We start from the raw sequence: 18,975 nt of genomic DNA on the forward strand, positions 1-18,975 counted from the left end.
ATTTAGCTTTCTGAGGAACCACCAAACTGTCTTCCAGAGCAGTTATGTCATTTTATATTCCCATCAACAATGGATAAGTGTGCCTTTTTCTCCACATCTTCTCTAGCACTGGTCATTTTTTGTTTTTTCTACTTTTGTAATGGCCATTCTAGTAGGTGTGAAGTGATATCTCATTGTGATTTTGATTCGCATTTCCCTAATAGCTGGTGGAGTTGAGCATCTTTTTAAGCGCTTTTTGGTCATTTGTATTTCCTCTTCCGAGAAGTGTCTATGTCTTTTGCCCATTTTTTAAACTGGGTTGTGTTCTAGTTTGCAAGCTGCTAGAATGTGATATACCAGAAATGCAATGGCTTTTAAAAAGGGGAAATTATTAAGTTGCAAGTTTACAGCTCTATGGCCATGGAAATGTCCAAATTAAGGCAACATGTCCAATCTAAGACATTCAGGGAAAGTTACCTTGTTTCAAGAAGGCTGATGACATTCTGAGAGAGTTTCACTCTCAGTTGGAAAGGCACAAGGAGAGATCTGCTAGCTGACTCTTCAATGGCTTCCCCAAGGCTCTGTCCATTCTGTTGGCTCTGTCATTTCTGGTGGCTCTCATGGTTCTCAAGCTTTTTCCAAAATGGTTCCCTCTTAAAGGGCTCCTCCAGTAAGTAACCACACCTTGAATGGGTGGAGACACATATTAGAGGAAACCATCCAATCAAAACTTACCCAGTTGTGGGTGGGTCGCATCTCCATGGGAACAATAAAAAAGACACCACCAAGTGATATTTAAAGGACATGGCTTTTCTAGGGTACACAATAGATTCAAACTGGCACATTTTGTTTCTCTTTTTGTTGCTGAGTTGTAGAATCTTTTTATATATTCTGGATATTATACCCTTATCTGATACATGGTTTCCAAATATTGTTTCCCATTGCATAGGCTGCCTTTTTACTTTCCGGACAAAGTTCTTTGACACACAAGTGTTCAATTTTGAGGAGATCCCATTTATCTATTTCTTTTCGCATTGCTTATGCTTGTATGTAAGGCTTAGGAAACTACCTCCTTTCACAATATTTATAAGATATCTCCCTACGTTTTATTCTAAAATGTTTAAGTCTCTGATCCAAGACTTTCCTATGTCGCCTCTAGACTGTGCTTTTCCTATCATGCCCAGCATGTTGCACTTGTCTGCCCACAGCTTCCCACTAGGGTAAAATGATATGGTACCTGTAATTTCAGCAGCCTCTCCCTAGGGTCATGATTGAGTCCTAAGCTGAGAGAGTAGGCAGGCTTTGATGCTGTCGTTTTCCAGCCCCGGGGTCTGAATTCCCTGAAGGAGGGCCCCCAATTGACCTGGGGAGGACACACTCTTTAGGGACTGGTCCACCTGACTATTTACTTTGTCCCTTTCAGACATGCCCTATTTATGCCCTTGCCTGGGACAGTGCTGTAGCCTGAGAATACTCTCAGTTCTACCTAAGAAGCTATGAAGAAGTTAAAACAAACAAACAAAAAAGCCTTTTCAGAGCCTCACCTCCACTCCCCTGGTTTACCAAACAAGAGCTGGAGTTGGTACATGGGTCTATGTGTTCCTAGGCTTTATATGCTCCCATTTTCTTGAGGTCTAGTCCTTTTCAAGTAATTTGTGCTACACAACTCAAAAAGCCTCTTTTTTTTTTTCATTAGCCCTGCCTCCCCTCTGCAGAGGTAAAAACTGGTCCCTTTAGTGCGTACTCCAGGTTTATCTGCTTGGGGCCCATTTTCAGTAGTCAGAATTTTTAATTAATTTCGCAATTGGAGCTTGGTTTAGCTAACTCCTTGCTATGAGTAAAGTCTGTTTTCTTTCCCCTTGGGGAACCTGCCTGCCTCCCTGCGGGGGAGGGCCACCAGCCTCTGTGACTTGGGAGACTTAACAGTTCTATGTGGGATCTCAGCCATCCACCTATTCCAGACTAGTGTGTGCTGTGTCCAGTAACTGATGCCCCTGCCCCACCCCCTTCTCAACCCCCCCCCACCCCCACTTCCCACAGTTGTTCTTTACAGTTCCTGGCTATTTACTAGCTGCTCTGGAGGACGAACTAAATTTCACACCTCACTATGCTGCCTTCTTTCCTCAGCTACCCCTATATTCTTTAAAATACATTTTCTCCTTAAGCTATCTTAAATTAGTTTTTATTCCTTTCCAACCAGCAGTCTTAATCACCATTTGGATGGCTTCAACTAAAACCTGGCTCTTCTGTTGGTTCTGTTTTAGCCACTTTGTTCACGGACCCAGAAACCTAGTCACCTTTTATATTGGACATGCGAAAGTCCTTGGTCCCTCTACCGGATGATCGTACCTACCAAAAGACTGCAATAGCCATAGTTGCCCTCGTCCTTCCAGACCTGACCCTGTTCTGGATCTTTCTTAATGCTATAAGAAGAGAGAGGATATAAAAGAAGAAACAGGATGGAAAATCCTCCTGAGCACATTTGGTCTTGATAGTAAGTGCACAGGATTTCTGACAAGGCCGTCTCACTGAGAGTTTGAGTTCAAGGTCAAAAAATGTTACCTTCTACTACTGGAACCAAAAAAAGGCATCTAATGAGTGGTCTTAGTCACATGTAGGAAATGTCTTTCTTTACTTAGCCTCAACTACCTGTGCACCATCTCATAAACATATTGTCAAGGAGTGAGGGGCACCTCCAAAATCCAAACAGAAAGAATAGGAAAAATGGTAGTGTTTAATTACAATAAGAGCAAACCATCCTCTAATTCATTACCTGTCAAGAGAATATGGGCTCTGCAGTGACTAATGAAGGAAATTAGAGATTAAGTTTTGCCAGTGTTTGTTTTGTACTATCTGAGGCAAAGAGATATTTCTAGTGGATGCAGAAATTTTGGTCACTAGAAAGGTACAATTTAGGATGGAACAGGAACATTTCCATGTTCTTCCAAAGTCATTGAGAAATATTTCTCCAGAAAGGATGAGGAGAAAGGAACTAACATTTGTAGATCTCCTGTGGTGTGACTGGCACTAGGCTGCATAACTTAACTCTCACATATCTATTGAGTACTTACTTATAGTAAATGTAGGGGATCCCCTCAACATCCTCCTTCAAAGTCAATATACCCCATAAGCTGGGAATATAAGAATGCTGGTGGCTTATACCTATAGGAATGGGAACTGCTCTCAGCTATAGGAGATTGCATCACCCAAGGTTACACACCCTCCCTGTAGGCAGCCTGTGGCCAGTGATTGATTCATGAAAAGATTCAAAGATTTAGCCTCTCTACTTCAATTTGAGACAACTCTGAAGGGCCATCCCAATTCAAAACTCCCCATAAGATTAGTTGAAGTATCACTTGAAATCATATTGCAGGTTAGTTTATCCCTTGCCCAATCCTACAATCCTCTTTTACTTATAGGTGTATCTCCCAATAAACTTTCTGTTTGCAACTTCATATCTCAGAGTTTGTTTCTAAGGATCTAGATTGAGACAATTCTATTCTATCCATTACCCAGATGACAAAACTGAGCTTCAGAGAATTTTATCAACATGCCTGTGGCCACATAGCTGATGGTGGAGCTCTGATTTGAATGTAAGACTGTCTCATTACAAAGTCACACTGTTCCTGGATTAAGCCTCCAGCAAGCATATGTTGAACCTCTTTATCCATTTTCCAACTATTTTAATGTCTAGGAGGGCATCCTGAAGATTAGGCCTCAGAATTATTGTCATTGCAATGGTTTCCCTGCTTTCATTTTAAAAATCAGTACAAATTTAGTTTGTAAATTTTGTTCAATGAATCTAGACAACATGAGTCTTTCTTTAAAAGGATTTCATTCTGGGAGAATGAATAAAATAATGTGTGTCATTTTTTTCTCTCGCCTGAGAATATGGCCACTGTTACTACACCAGCCATCTATATCATTTTGCTTGGTACATGACAGATAGATAGACAGACAGACAGATAGGTAATAAATGTGTTTAAAGCCAAACTATAACCGTGTTCTCCATTGTAATAAGTTATCTCTGGGTATCTCAGATAGAGCAATGTGGAGAAGCCTCTGCCTAAAGGATTATTAGCTCCAACTTCTGTGAGCTCAGCCCATCCAGGCTGTGGGCCATGGGAATCAGGACTAGTGGTATCTGAGGAGCCACAGACAATTGAGAACTGCATCTCTAGGCTTTGAATTTCTAATGAAGCAACAAGCAGAGTTGATTTATTAGACTGACCTCATGGATCTATATCAGACAAATCTCATCTCACATTAAGATCAAAAATCCTAGAAATTGCTTTAATATGAGAAGAATATATATACTTTTTATGGCTGTCTTTGTAACTCATACAGCCAGTGACTTAGAAAAACAGTAAGTTTTCTATTATAGAATATTGAAAAAAGATTCTCTGTTTAGTCATATCTCCACTTTAGAGTCTATTTAGTCTTTTGGTTTCTGTTTCTGTTTTTGCTTTTAAATTATAAACATAATAATACCGATGATAAAATTTCAAATAATATAAAAGATCATGAGTTAAGTATAAGTTCCTTTTTAAAATCTCCCAAAGCCACACTTCCAAGATGTTACCACTGGTAACACCTTGAGTCACATTCTTATAGACATTTTTCCATGCTTTCTCAATTGTATGTACATACTGTTTTAGTCTCCTGGCTGCTAAAACAAATACAAGGCAGTGGGTTTGCTTAAACAACAGGAATTTATTGGCTCGCAGTTTTGAGGGTAAAAGTCCAGAATGAAGACATCATCAAGGTGAAACTTTTTCCCAGAAGATTGAGGCATTCTGGGGCTGATCCTTGGCTTTTTTGTCACATGGCAATGCAAATGGTGGCCTCTCCAGACTACTGTTTTGGGTCCCATTGACTTCCAGCTTGTGGCTACTCCCTGGGGCCTTCAGTAATACCATTCAGACCCATTCTGATTCAGTTGGGCCACATTTTAACTGATGTAATCCCATCAAAAGTCCTGTTTATAATGGATTCACAGGAATGGATTAAGCTTAAGAACATGTTTTTCTGGCATACTAGTTCCAAGCCAGCACACATATATACATACAAACATGGACACAAATGCACTTATACACACACACGTACACACACCAAACACATGCCTAGTTGTAACATAAATGTGATCAAATTACAAGGTTGCTAAGAGTTTTCTGCTATTCAAAACAATGCACTGGATTTCTTATCTGAACAATGCAACTCAACACCACATAATTACCAACAACAATAAAATGGTTATTGAGGGTACATGGGTGGTTCAGTGGTGGAATACATCCATGCGGGAGACCAGGGTTCGTTTCCCGAACCATGCTACCCAAAAGAAAAAAAAAATGGCGTTGAATGCATTCTAGGAGTGGTCACCTTTTCAAGTGCTTTCCATTATCAACTCATTAAGTGCTCATTTACAGATAAGGAATGAGGCCCCTAGAGATGTTATTAAACTTGCCAAGGTCACAGTCAGTGAACTGCAGAGCTGGAATTTGAACACAGGGAATTTGTCTATGGAACTCTACTCTTAGCATCAGTGAGTGGGTCTATAAACAATCACATCAGAAAACTGTGGGGGGAAATGTCCTAAGTGCTCCGAGGGAAAAAGAAGTGACTCACTGGGAGGTCTATACCAAATCCCGAGATTCCCAGAAGTACAAGTGCCCATTTAAGAGAATTGGAAGCCTCAATGGATACTATTTGGAGAAGGGATAGAACATAAGAAACTTTAAAAATGAAAAACACAACAGGTATTCAATAAATGCTGAATGGATAGTTGGATGGACAGACGAATGAGCAGATGGAAGAAACAAAGGAGGACCAACGAAACTGCCTTGGGTACAAAAATCGGACCTCAGTTTTAACCTTTGAAATACCACCCGTCCCTAACCCCAAGTCAAGAACTTTATGTCTTTTCCAGCAACTCTCATTGTTTTTTGATTTGGTAATTTAATTGGTACCATACAGTTTTCCGGACAATTGAAGCTTAATGGTCACTCCTCTGGCAGCCAGTTTCAAGTTTGAGCTTTCTTCTCTTCCTCCAGTCCTAAAGCTAGCTTTCCTTCTGTTTTATTTTTATTTCCATAAAATTTTCCTTTATTATTTTTGTTTTTATTCTTGTTTTAATTTAAAATGTACTCCTTATGATGAACAGCAAAATAATGCAGAATATATAAAGAAATGCCTCCTAATGCTCTCCACCCATTCCTGTCTTCCCAAGTTAACCAGTCTAGTAGTTAGATTAACTAACTACTATACCAGTTAATCAGTGGTCTAGTACGTCCACTCTAGTAGGTCTAGTAGGTATCCTTCTACCTCTTTCTCAGTATTTATAGAAACATACACAACATATATATGAATATGTTTTTTATTGTTTTTCCAAAAAGAAGATCAGATTATATACCTTGTTTTATAATTTTTTTCCTCTCGCTCAATAAATTATGGAGACCTCTCCAGGTCAATAAACATGGATGCAACTTATATTTGTTGTTATAGTTAACCTTGTTTTTCTTTTATATAAATTATTACACAGAAAAATTGACCTTTGGGGGAGATATACAGTTCTGTGAATTTAAGTACATGTATGTATTCATGTAACCATTACCACAATAAAGAAATTTAATGCTTCTGTCATCCCCAAAAGTTCCTTTGGTCCATTTATAGTCACACCCTCTTATATGCCTAACCTCTAGCAACCACTACCTGATCTCCAACAGTGTAGTTGGAGTCTTTTCTAGAATGCCATATAAGTGGAATCATACAGTGCACAGCCTATTAATTAAGACTTTCTTTTACCGAGCATAATGCCTTTGAGATTCAACCAAGTTGTTGTGTATCTCAATAGGTCCCTTCTTTGTGTTGTTACATAATATTCCATTGCATGGATATACCACAGTTTGTTTATATGTATTCTTTTAAATGACTTTAATATATTCCATAGTGTGTACAGAACAATTTATTCAACTTGTCGTATATTGTACAACATTTAGACTGGTGGCCAGTTTTTCCCTAAAAAAATAAAGTTGTAATAAACATCCTTAAACGTATATTATAACGTAGAGCTGCTTTTATTTACATAAGATGCTCCTTAAATGTAGAGTGGTTAGGTTAAAATAATATGTGTGTGTTGTTTTTCTAACAGACATTCCAGTGATACTTATCATATTTCATATTCCCACAAGTAATGGAAGTATATCTCCTTCACGTTTTTGTTATCATGAGATGCGTTCTCTTTTTAGTTTTATTCCACTCTAAAGGGTAAGACTTATATCTCATTTTTCCTTTAATTTATATTTCCTTGAGCAACTTTTAGACGCCTATTGGCCATTAGGATGCTCTAATGTGTGGAGCCCACTCATAGTCTGTCCATTTCCTTATTAAGTGGTCTACTTGTTTCTTCTCAGTTTAGTGGGGAGCTTTGCATATTAAGGATATTTATAATTTGTATGCATTTATGTCTTGGAACATAATTCCCCAGTTTTGTTAGATTGGATAATGTCCTCCTCAAACATGTTCAAATCCTAAACTTCTGTCCTGTGGGTGTGAATTCACTTGTAAATAGGACCTTCAAAGATTCAATTAAGATAAAACCAAACTGAATCAGAGTGGACCTGAAACTGGTGTGACTGAAATCCTTATAAACAAAGAAAATGTGGACATGGAAATACAAGCAAGCAGGAGACATAAAAAGACAGCTCAGGGCGGCACAATGGTGGCTCAGCAGGTAGAATTCTCGCCTGCCATGCTGGAGACCTGGTTTGTTTCCTGGGGCCTGCCCATGTGGAAAAAAAAAGACTGCTCACCATGTGACAGAGGCAGAGATTGATTGCCTGCAAGCTACTGCCAGAACACCACAGACTTCAGAGAAGGTATGACCTGCCAATATCTTGATTTCGGATATCTTGATTTGAACAGTCACATGTATCTATCTTTTCCTTTGTGAATTCTGGGTTTGTAACCTTGCTTTGTTGGAAATTCATTGCTTATCCAAGAGGTTAAAAAAGTTCTCAAATATTTTTTCTTCTACTATTTATTTTCCTTAACAAGTACAAACACTCTATGAGTTAAGTATTATCATTCCCATCCTTATTTTACAGGTGAGGAAACTGAGGCTCAGAATGATTAGGAAATCTACCCAAGAACACACTCCAACAGAGATACAAAGCAATGAATTGAAGCCAGGTAGTCTCACACAGGGCCCAGAGGCTTAACTACTATGCTATGCTCCCTCCTTCATCAGCTCCAGGTCAGATGTCAAACTGTCCTTATGGGGTACTGTCAATCATTTACACAGACTGAGAAAAAAAAAAAAACTTCACAAATGAGTAACAAAGCATAAGGAGTTGGGAATAAGGGCCCAAGGCTGCTCAGGGATGCCACGAGCACAGCTCTGGCAGGTGACAGCTAAGATAGTGACTGCGGAAGGCTACAGGGGAGAAAAAGTGGAGTTACTCACATTGGGGAAGCAAAGCACACAACAGAAACAGCACAGATTTTGGAGTCAGTGGTGTCAGACAGACCTGAGGCAATTCTGCCTCTTACTAGTTGTGACCCAGGTCACACCCCAGTCTCTGAGCTCTAGCTTGCTTATCTGTAGAATACCAAAAATCTTATTTCTCAGGGATGTTGTCAGGGTCTCCAAAACTGTCTGTCACGAAGCTGGCACATAGTGGGTGGTTGTGAAATGTACCTTCCTTTCTCTCTAATGCAAATACTGAGGTAGGCCGAAGACAGGGCTGCTGATCCTGAAAAACATACTTTCCACAAAGTTAAGGAAGCCAGTTCCAAATCCAAAAAACCACAGAGTCCTGTAGTCTCAATCTGTACAATGAGCAGCACTTTAGGCATAATAATAGCTAATACTGATATAGTACTTGCCGAGTGTCAGGTACTGTGACTACTCATGCAACATTCACAAAAACCTTATACTACAGGTACTATTATATTATCATTCACATTTTACATTAATTGATTTGAGTCATAGAAAGATTAAAAGACTTTCTTAGGATCATATAGTCAGTAAATGGCAGAGCTAGGATTTGAACGCAGGTAGTTTGACTCCAACATCCATACTCTTAGCCACCAAATCATCACTATACTATACCATAGTACACCATACCACACTATACTATACTGTAACATTTGTCTATCCAAAAGCATTACTAGAGATGCATGACAAACTTAGAGTGAATTGAGGAAAGTGGGCTATCTGAAGTATAATCAATGGCTGAGGGCTCAGCAAAGATTATTCCACAGCCTGATTTCCTGCTGAGTTTCATTTCCAACCAAACTCAAAGTCTTCTTCTTCCAACAGATTCCTATGGAGTAGACCCAGCATATCTGTTAGGGTGTTTTGTTTTTAAGCCTCAGAAATTAGGTCTAGGTAACATAATCAAATGGAGAAGCTCAGAAAATTGAGGAAAGGGGGAACAATCAGAGTGATGTGAGATGAAGGCACTCTTGGCAACTGGACAGCAAGAAATTGTGAGTAGTCTCTTCTGGAGACTCTCTAGGGTCCACAGTGATAAACAGATTGCAAACATTTCTTATCCCCTGTGTTACTCTTCTCAAGCTTCCAGAAAGCAGAGATCTAATTGGACCAGCCCGTGGTTTGTACCAAACTTTGGCCAAAGGAGAAAAATGGTACAAAATACAATTTTAAAAATTGTATTGTGGTAACAAATATGCACAGCTCAAAATTTTCCATTTTAACAACTTCCAAGTGTATTAGTTATATTCAGTGAGATCATATAATATCTTTCTTTTTGTGTCTGGCTTATTTCATGTCACATATCCTATTGGCTCACCTGTTTGTCTGTAACTTTGGTAGACAGCTGTCAGCACATTAAGTTTTTTATGTTAAGAGCCTAAATCTCTCTTCTGTTCTCAAACAACAGGGATGAAAATCAACAGATAAATTCCTCAGCCTCTCTAGGGTCCAGTGAGATGATTCTGAGGCATGGAATTTTTCAAAGGTCCTCAGCTTGAATCAGTCTTCAGTTGCATGTAGTGGTAACCCATGTGTTAACACACTCCATGCTGGTTTGTCTCCCTTCTTTATTCTTACTTTTCCACTTTCTCATTTGTGCTTTCTGAGAGTGCCTCCCAGATAAACTACCTAAACTCAAGCATCTGCTTTGGTGGAAATCCAAATTAAGAAAAGTACTATATTTGACTCCCCCCCCCCAATACAGTATAAGGTGGAGTAAAGGTATTTTTTCCTAAATAAAAATCAACCAGCTTTACCAAAAGAAAAGAAAAAGGATGTTGGATAGTAAAGTAAGTAGGTGGGAGTTTACCTCATCCAGGTAGATCTTAGCTTTCTCTATACAGATAACTCACTTAAGAATCCTCATCCAATGTATTGTCAGCCCAGAAAAGTCAATGTGAATCAATCCCTCTTTTAAATCCCCAAGGCCAGAACCAAGACATTCAGACAAAGGAAAATCTGACATAGATGCTTTAATGCATGATGGGAAAGCCCTGTGGAGAAACTGTAAATCAGGTAGCATTTCTGCTGTCATCTACAATAATTGGGGATGGATTTTGTCCACCTCATCCCCCAAGATGGGTAGACAAAAAAATCTCTGCTCATCACCATGCAGACCCTCAAATCAATCTGCAACATGTCCTGGATACCTAAGAGAATGTCTTGCCTTATAACCTCCACTGATGGCTGCCTAAAGCACAAACCACACACAAGAATTCACACCAACAAGCAAAGGACCATAAAATCAGGACCCAAGGAATGAAACCCTAAAATCTTTAGGAATTCAGCAGGAGCATGCCTTGCCTAGCAATAGATTCCAATATATAGAATCTGAGGTTTCTAAAGAGACTCCTGAAAAAGCCAGGGGTTAGAAAAACGGAGTCTCAAACATATTCCAAAAAAGTATTCACAGAGTGATCAGTGGTGGCCCTTAGAATATAGAAATGCCAATTCCTCTGGCCCCAAAGAGCCCACAGCCAGATCTATAAACAAACAATTATGATATGGTGGTAAGCAATATTCATTTATACAGTGAATATTTATTGAGTTGGTTTTATGTGTTAGACATTGGGAATTCAACATAAATACATCAGTCAAGGTCCTTTCTTTCCCTCATGTGGCTTACATTCTAATCTATAAACAGGAAAATAAGTAAATGAAGAAGACGAATTCAGATGATGAAGAATGCTATGAAGGATGATGTGTTAGAGATGGACGGGGTGGGGTCACTTTAGATTGGGTGGTTAGGGAAAGTGTCTCTATAAAGGTAGCATTTGAGTACCTTTGGCCATTGAAGATATTAGTGGATGAAGCAGAGACTTGAAATGTGCTCCTGTAGGTGGACTGAACCTCTTGCATTTCTGTCATTACCACTGGACAGACACGCCTTAGGAGTTCAGCTCACCCCAGGAGACAAATGAGGCACACCTGAACTTAACCCAAGGCCTAGCATTAAGTCCCAAGTAGCCTATTCTATATCAGTCAAAACCCAGCTGGGTTTTGACTGATATAGAATAAATTCCTAAAGATTTTAGGGTTTCATTCCTTGGCTTGTATGAGGGTTAGATTTCGCTGCATAACAAACTACCTGAAATTCAGTGGCTTACAGCATCTAGCATTAATTTCTTCCTTACATATCTGTGCATCAGCTGGGTTTTGACTGATATAGAATAGGCTACTTGGGACTTAATGCTAGGCCTTGGGTTAAGTTCAGGTGTGCCTCATTTGTCTCCTGGGGTGAGCTGAACTCCTAAGGCGTGTCTATCCAGTGGTAATGACAGAAATGCAAGAAGTTCAGTCCACCTACAGGAGCACATTTTCAAGTCTCTGCTTCATCCACTAATATCTTCAATGGCCAAAGTAACAACATCAAGAAACAGGAAACTACACTCCATCTACCATGATGTCATGACAAATTGATGCATAATACTATTACAAAGGAAAAGAAAATATAGGACCAGTAATTCAATATGTTACAGCCTGAATAATTAGAAAGAGGTAGCTTTATAAAGAGCAAAGGGAAAAAGCATTTCAGACAAAGGTAACTGTAAGAAGAAACAGCTATGATAGGGAGCTAGAGAAGCTCAGAAGATGGGTACCTAATCCATCTTACAGATATAAGAGGGCTTTCAGATCTCATGAAGGTTTCTCCTATACTCCCTACTCCAGTCAGAACCTATCCCAAACAGAATGAGGCTGTGCTGACAGATGCCTGACTGCAAGCAAAAGGATCCAAGGGCTAACATCCTCTTCGTTTCTTTTTCTTATTTTGTCATGCCTAGGGTGACATTGGTGGCCATCAAAGACACTTTCTAACAAGTGGTGGAAGCAGAAACCAGGAATCAGAAAGCAGGGAATTAAGGTAGGAGGAGGTGGTAACTAAAACTGTAGACACTTATTCTAGAATTAACTAGATATGAGGAATGAGAAAAAGAAGAGAAGGTAGAAGAACATACCAAGCTCCCTTCTACCTTGGGGTATTTACACCAGCTTTTCCTTCTGCTTGGGATGTTTTTCCACCAGATATTCACAGTTGTAGCTCCAACATATTGAGGGCTCAACTCAAATCCCATCTCCTCAAAAAGACTTTCCCTGATATGCTTCCCTCATCTAAAGGAGCTCTGTTCCTCATCACCCCACATCACTTTCTAACATGTACTATTATCTTCATTGCATTTTATTAGTATTTAAATTTTTCTTTATTATTACTTTTTTTGTTTTTTACTTGCTTATTGTCTGTCTTCCTCCCTGGAGTGGTCTCAGGGAACTTTGTTTTGCACTGTTCACTGTAACCACCTTTTTATTCAATAGTACCTGGAAAATAGTAGGAATTCAAACTAATTGTTCAATAAATGATGGATAAGTGAATTAATGAATTAAATTAGCGATATTAAAGAAGAGGCAAAAATGATGATGATGAAAGAGAAGAACTAAGAAAGGAGAAGCAAGAGAGGTGATAAGAAAGGAAAAAAATAATGAGGAAAACACGGGGAAAGGCAAAGAAAGCAGACGAGGAAAAGAACTTCAGCACGGAAATGAAAGGGTTAAGGTTTGTGGTTGCTGCCCAGATACTTGTAGCCTAAACAGGGTGATCAAGGGGAATAGTGCTTAACAAGGGACTTGTGTCTCATTTGCATCTCTTTATCTATCAAAATCTGACAGAAAGACTTTGAATTGGAAGCTGCTATACGTTTTGCATTCTTCTTCTCTGCTGGAAACTAATAAAACATCATCTCAGACCTAGCTCTATTGTAATAGAAAGGTCAAAAGACAATCTGGTTCTTGTAAATAAATAATAATAAATTACCATATTTGAATATACTCAGCAATCCCACCATGACCTAGAATGTCACTCTGGATTAGAGCTTCTTGGTTGACAGCCCAGGAACTGAGGGTCTCTATTGTTTGCCTAAACACTGTATTCCACTTTTATTCTGGTAAATTACATGCCAACATCCCCTCAAACACTGCCTCTTCTCCATTTATTTTTTTTCTCCTTCTGAGATTCCCACTAGGATTCTAATTTTTAATTTTTCTCTCTTTATTTGCAACAATTTGTCCCTCCCAAATGTTTTCTGGGAAAGTTCATTAAGTGAATCCTTCAGTTTGCTAACTTGTTCTTTAGCTGTATTCATTCTGCTGCCTCACATATTCAACAGCATTACATTTTAAAAATTTTGCCAATATATTTTTTATGTCTCAACAATCAAATGACTCTTCAAAACTTATTGTTTCTATTTTATGTTCCTAAGATCTTTGTTTATTTCTCTAAGGACATTTGTTTTCCTTATTAAAAAAAAAAAGCTGCCTAATCCGTTCTGACTACTCCTTGTGATATAAATTATATAATTTGATTTCGTATTTTTTCTGTGAACTCATATTCCTTAGGAAGTATCAGATAGTGATAAGTAATGATTGGGGAGGAGATGGGGTTGGAGGCAAAATCTTTGACCCTAATTTGTGCTTTTCCTGGTAAACTGAATCTAAGGAGGACCTTTACAGTAGAAAGCCGGATGTTACAATGTGGATAAAATCACTTCCCTTTTTTTTTTTGCCCCTGTGTTCTCTCTTTTCTGGAAAGGACGTGTTCATAGGCTGCAGACAATGCTGTTTTCCATGGGTTATCACTCTTCACTTGGGATCTAGGGCCCAGACAGCTTATCTGTAGACCTTATTATCACCTCACCAGCCATACAGAGCTCCAGTTCTCCCTTTCTATTACTCCCACTGTGTCAGGCTAACACAAGCCCTGCAAAGGCTCTGTAAAGAGAAGGGGCAAGGATCCACTTGAGAAAAGTGAAATCCCAAGAAATATGTCCAACTCTAAAGTTCTACCCTACCTATCTGCCGGCCGTCTGTGACTCTTGGGCCTCTTTCCCCATACTGCTTGTTCCTTTTCATTTCAGCTCTCAGCCATTTTCTCCCACTCCAAATAATTTCCATGGTTTTCATTAGGTTCTAGGATCCATCAATCTCTCTCTTTCCCTTCTGCATTATCATCAGGATTAGATTCATGGAGGAATCAGAAGTTTTAACCCCATCTTGGCCACCTGGCATTTTTCATGAATATACTAGTAGGCATACACATACACACATACACACACAAACCCAAGAGAATGCAATATTTGTGGACTCATGTGAGCATATTTGAAGGACAAGTTTTCTAGAAATGCTGGATTGACCGGTATCGGCATTTTAAATTTTCTTAGAAATAGCTCAGTGCCCTTCAAAACAGTGTACCAATCTGCATTATTCACCTCTGGGTCAATTTCCCTACAAAGACTATATACATGGGGCACTAACAAACATTTCAATATTGAAAACAAAAAATTATAGAAAAATGTCATTGTTCTTTCATTTTCAGTCCTCTAATTATGAGGAAGATAGAATATTTTTCGCATGCATATTGTAGTATTCAATTCCCTACAATAGCTAAAAAAAGGACTTAAACTAAATACCCATCAAGAGTGATTTATTCAATAATTCGTGGAATATCCAGTCTACAGAGAAAAATAACAATGACAATTAAACACAAGGTAAATTGTTCTATCCTAACAACAATAATTTAAAAATTATGAATTATAACAGATATGATACCATTATTTTTAACTTTGTATGACTGGGCAGAGGTGTAAACATCTAATGATTCTCATGGTTGGCAAAGTCCTCATATTGCTACTCATAGCATTTGCTCTAGAATTAAAATGAAATCAATTATCTCTGCCATATGCTTTTGCCCAAAATCGTACCTTTCCTAATTTTACAAAAATCCTTTTATTGTAGTAACATATATTACAACTCAAAATTTTCTCATTTTAACCACTTTTAATTGTACAATTCAGTGATAACTCAAATTAATCTAAAATTGCCCTAAAATCTTTCACTCTCCTATTTTCTTACTTCATCAGAACTTGACAACCATATTCCCCTCACATTGGATAAAAAGAAAGATAAGGAGGAAAAGATATCAATTAGACTTCCATTGCCAATGTTTAGCACTCCAAACATTTGACACACTGGAGATTGTTGATTTCTTATTGTTGGTTCTTCCAAAAGCAGTGTCTAAGGACCGGTGTGCAGGAAATTTATATGGTGACAGTGGTGAGGATAAGGCCAGGAAAGGGTGAAGGTCACTGAGTAGCTTCGAGCTGGTTAATGCCATGAGCAACTTGGTCTCATCCTCTGTGCCCCTAACTCTAACCGCATCTGAATAGTGTCCCTCTAATGGACAGGACTCTGGGATTCAGTGGCTTCCATCTCCTTAGAATTAAAGATTATGTCAGGGTTTATTAACTTGCCTGCTCTTACAGGCTTTCCTGTCATGTTAGAAGTGTGAATATGTAGCAAATACTTTTTCTTAGAATGTAGTACTGTCCTCCACAGCTGAAACTGAAAGCAGAAACGGGCCAAGGTTATACACACACACACACAAAAAGAAAAACACCCACTACATGGGGCAAGTCCTTACATCTGCCCTCTTGTCTATGGCTTTCATTGGGGAAGAGCTTCTTTTGAGGTAAGCTCCCTGGCTTTTATAAGGGCCTTGCCCCTTCCAATGCAGCTTCTCTGACCTCAAGAAATACATAAATATCTCAAACACCAAGACAAGAATCTTACATGTGTTAGTCCCTGGGAAGGGCTTTTTGTCTTCTGTCTTAGTTTGCCAAGCTGTAACAATTACCACACAATGGATTAGCTAAAAAGCAGGAATTTATTGCTTTATTATTGAGACAGCTAGAAGTCCAAAATCAAAGCATCAGGGAGGCCCTACTTGCTTCCCAAAGCCTGTAGTGTTCTGGTGCTAGCTTGCTGCACTTTCTGGGTTTACCTCCTATCACGTGGTGACCTCTCCTTATATCTGTTCTTCCAGTTTCTACTGACGTCTGGCTCCTCGGACTGTCTGAATGTCTTCTCCTTATAAAGGACTCCACTAATGCAGATTAAGGCACACAACAAAGAGTGGGCTATTCCTTAAGTAAAAATATCTTCGAAGATCCTAGTTTCATGAGTCAATACCATATAGGAATGCAGATTAAAATTAAGAACATGTCTTTTACTGGGCCTCATAATCCAGCCCAGTGGAAACCCCTAGGATAAATCTCTTCGTTTCCTAACCACCGCACCTGAGTTCGAAGTCATCAGTTGAAATTCTGCTGAAACTACAAATATATGACCCATACCTGCTGAAGTCACCTGTAACCACAAAATAATGGAACTCACATAGTTTAAAGGCTCCTGTTGTCTGCTAGAAAGAAAGCCATACCTGAAAGAGAACAAATGCTTACCCAACTGTGGAGAAGAAAAGAATTTATTCACAATCTTGCAAGAACGGGCACCCAGCAGAAAAATGGTGACTAGCACTCTGAGCAACTGAAAGCAGCAGTGTTTATTCCTTAAACCTAGCACTCAGGTCCCTTCCCTGTTTCTCCACTGATTGGATACTCCAGAGGTTACAGCCTATCAGGATAGTCTAATTTAAGTTTCCCACCAAAGATTCCCACTTTTGATTATTCTTTACTATTATTTATTAATTTTTTTAATATTTTTTACTATTCTTTATTATTATGTACATTTCAGTAACCCTGGCCGTTACTTATTTAAACTTATTTCTACCTATTTAGTGCCAATTCTAGGCTTGTATCAGAGGCTCTCTCCTTCCCTACCTGCAAGACTGGTTTGGGCTGTCCTGCAGCCCTTTCCTGCACCATCTTGTGTGAAGCTAAACTTAATTTTATTCTTGCATTGTCCAACTATACTAAAATCTTCCAATTGCTAAAAACATTCTGCTTTCAGGTGCTGACCTTGACCCCATCAACAACATCTTTCCTCCACATTGTACTTAGACCTTCTGTGGAATTGTTAAGATCCCCCAGCCAATGCTCCATGTGTTAAAGATCCAGGGATGTCAGTCATGCCCTTTCCTTCACCTACAGATTCTAACCAAATTGAGAAAGAGACACAAGATGCCAGAAGAATGTGGTGATATTAAGAATTACTGATTGTATATGTAGAATGGAATGATATCTAAATGTTTTGTTTTTTAATTTTTTTAATTAATAAAAAAAGTTAAAAAAAAAAAAAAAAAGATGCCAGAAGAGATTAGAGCAGCTAAATTGGAGAACTTCACATGACTTTCCTTATAAATTTCAACTTTGAGATCTGCATGATCCTGATTATCTGACCCAGTTACAGGCTGAGAAGCTGAAACAAGCACAGAAGAGGCCGCCTGGCCTCTATAAAGAGGAAGAAATCCAAATCTAGGAGCAAATTGATACACAAAAGGGAGAGAGAAAGATAGAGGGAAGCAAGGAGAGAGGCAGGGGGGAGAACAGAGGGAAAGAGGGAAGAAGAGCACAGATATATGGGAAGAGAAGGAAAGGGATAAGAGGCATCCACTTGTAGGCCCAACAAGGGTAGCCAAGCCCTGCCCTGGCACAGTCTCCCTTCCCATACTTCTGAGAATCTAGAAGCATAGCAAAGCTTCCTTTGTGGGCCAAGTTGAGAAGTAGAGAAAATAGAAAATACATTCACAACCTGCTGCCTAATTTCTTTTATACTTCAGGTCTGAACTAATCAGAATGCACCTCTAGATGCTGAAGTACATTGCCAACTTTAATTGAAGATTTCACATACAGAGCATATATTTGTAGATTTTTTAAAAACTCAGGTGTGAGTTTCCCCAGTAACTTCTTTCCTCCACCTCTACTCCTGCACTTGTGGAAAATGATGCAGATTCTTCTCATGAGAAAACTGAGGCCCACTCGGACATCTCCCAGCATCTATCCCCACCCGTTCCCTACTCTAAAAACCAAAGGCTGCCTCTGAGAAATAATTATTTACTGCATACCATTCACGGAGGAAATTTGTCATGGATGCTAAAACACTTGCATTCTTAGCAAAGCTTTCATGCCTTTGGGGAGCCTGACCACAAAATGGTTGATTTTAACTGTGTCTTGCAGAAATGCACCTATTTTTAGCAATTATCTTTGGAGTCACTGAAATAGAAGCTTCTGAAAATTAATGATTCTCACCAAGGTGTTGGCTTCTTTATATGCAGAGCTGAGCTGCACATGATTAAAGAAAATCCAGGCAGATAATATTAAGGAAAGAGTGGTTTTTCCAAGAAGAGAATATATAGAAGGAGGTGGTACAGGATAAAGGAAAGAACTATGGACATAGTCAGGAAATGAGTCAAAATCTGTGTGACCATGGGCAAATCAGTCCTTCTCTCTGACTCTCAGTGACGTGATTTTTTAAATGGAGAAATTATATGTCAGAAAAAAGTAAATTTATTTTAAAACCAAAAACAGTTTTCCTCTCAGGAAGAAAAATGACCTATCTTTTCATAAGAATATACCTTAATACATATTGTTGATTATGAAGGTGAGGCCATCTGAATAAAGCCAAATTATAGTCTTGAGAGAGAAAGAAAAGGAATAATTAAGCTGCTTTGTATAAGAAAGGAACCAGGATTTAGGTCTAAGTCAGTTAGTGGGGAGAGG

At 38.8% G+C, this 18,975-nt stretch overlaps 1 protein-coding gene across 1 annotated transcript in view; it reads right to left on the reverse strand.

The window, feature by feature from the left end:
- The window catches only part of LCMT1 (leucine carboxyl methyltransferase 1), a 317,860-nt gene that overhangs the window by 50,472 nt on the left and 248,413 nt on the right, over nt 1-18,975 (reverse strand). The window lies entirely within an intron of this gene.

The sequence above is a fragment of the Tamandua tetradactyla genome, chromosome 23 (genome assembly GCF_023851605.1).
Source record: "Tamandua tetradactyla isolate mTamTet1 chromosome 23, mTamTet1.pri, whole genome shotgun sequence".
NCBI classification, from domain to species: Eukaryota; Metazoa; Chordata; class Mammalia; order Pilosa; family Myrmecophagidae; genus Tamandua; species Tamandua tetradactyla.